This window comes from Suricata suricatta, chromosome 16 (genome assembly GCF_006229205.1).
Source record: "Suricata suricatta isolate VVHF042 chromosome 16, meerkat_22Aug2017_6uvM2_HiC, whole genome shotgun sequence".
In the NCBI taxonomy this organism is placed as follows: Eukaryota; Metazoa; Chordata; class Mammalia; order Carnivora; family Herpestidae; genus Suricata; species Suricata suricatta.
This window is the reverse complement of record NC_043715.1, coordinates 59,018,136-59,019,936: the sequence shown is the minus strand read 5'-3', so window position 1 is coordinate 59,019,936 and position 1,801 is coordinate 59,018,136. Positions and strand designations below refer to the sequence as shown.

Sequence of the window (1,801 nt, the reverse complement as noted above, 5' to 3'; positions counted from 1 at the left end):
CTTCCTCCACTCCTCAGTCTGCTGGTCCCACTTCTCTGGCCTGGGGGGATCCGCAAGTCATCTGACATCTCTGACCCGTTTCCGCATCTGTAATATGAGGACGATGCTCGTGCTGACCCCAGAAGCTTGTGAGGAATGCATGAGTGAGTCCTCAGAAAGCGCTTGGACAAGCCCAGCACATTTCCTGGAACAGATTTCTGGTGTTTCGTATCTCTGTCTCCCCGTGTCGCTGCCTCCCTTTCCTCCATCAGAGCCTTCCATTTCCCTGGTTCCACTCACATGAGGGTGGAAGGCCAGGTGCAGCAGGGCCACCCATGTCTCCTGCAGAACCACCCATTGACCCTGCTCCACCCGCAGAGACCCTGCCCCCACCTTGGCTCTCAGCCCAGCCTGTGTCCTGGATCACACCTGGCCTGGACACGAAACTGCTGTGCCACAGGAGAATAGGGGGTGTGACCTTCCTGCTGAGGCTGGAAGGCGATGACCAGTTTCTGGAGGAGGCAGAGGCCCCCACGGATGCAGAAGCCGCCTTCCCAGTTCATCGGCCTGGGAACTACAGCTGCAGCTACCGGACCCATGCAGCAGGCGCACCCTGAGCCTAGTGCCACCGTGACAGTCAGAGAGCCCGGTGAGTGTGCGGACCATCCCAGAGGGCTTCCCGGGGGGAAGAGGCGCCTGGAGGCCAGAGCTTTGTTTACCTTGCCCTCCAACCCTGAATCCCCTTGCCCAGGACTGGGTCTGGGAAACAGTGGTCCCATGGTTAGGGGAGCATACCCTGGCTGAACACTGAGCTGCCAGCTGGCATAGGGCCTGGGGGGAGACACATGGAAGGGTGGTGTCAAGCCCCCACCGGAAGGATAGAGGTCCTCCATACCAGCTAATGCTGCCCCAGAGACCCTCCCTACCTTGCAGGCGCACCTTTGCCACCCTGGCTGAGTATCGGGGAGACTCTACAGTCATCATGAACCTGAACTCCAGACCAACATTCATCTGCATGGTGCCCCTAAGAGACGTGCACTTCCAGCTGAGGCGGGGCAAGGAGATGCTTGAAGTGCCTGCTGCCTCCACCGACTCAGAAACCTCTATTTTGACCTGAACTCAGTGGCTCTGAGCGACCGCGGCTTCTACACCTGCCGCTATCCGCTGCCAACCCGGTCCGGGGACAGTAAGCCCGTCGAGTTGCTGCTCAGCGACGGTAAGCCTGGTGGCCACCGGCTTCCCGGTTCAGCCTGGAGCAGAATGGGCGACAGTGCCCCTTTCCAGGGGAGCGGGAGGGAGGCCCGGGGAAGGGTCCCAGTCCTGGACAGCTCTGGCTGAGGCCCGATCCAGACTCATCAGTTTAGCCAGATGAGAATGGAGCATTCAGCTTGGCAACACCGAGACTTCACGAAGAAAACACGATCAACGCGCAAGCCCGGCACAGACGTCGCCTGCCCGGGGCTTCCTCCCGACCCCGGCTGCAGAGTAGGGGCGCAGCGCCCTGGAGCCGTGTTGGTTGAAGGCGGACAGGCGGGGACCACACGGCCTGCGGAACCCGCACCCAGAGCGTCGACCCCGAGAGAGGGTCAGGCCCGCGGGGAGCGCGCGTGCTCCTGGGACCGCGTGTCCTGAGCTCCCCGCCCCGTCGGTTTTCCTGGACGGTCAGAGTGCGCAGCAGTGTCCGAGGCGCGCCGGAGACCCGGGGAGGCCGGGCGGGCGGCGAGGGAGCCGAGGGGGCCGGGCTCCCGCGGGGGGCCCGTGACGTCCCCCCCGACGCCAGGTCAGCCGGTGTCCTCCCCGCAGAGACGCTCCCCGCGCCCGA

General features: G+C 63.5%; 1 pseudogene; it reads left to right on the top strand.

Moving 5' to 3' along the window:
- Positions 1 to 1,801, top strand: part of LOC115279935 — a 4,208-nt pseudogene that overhangs the window by 635 nt on the left and 1,772 nt on the right.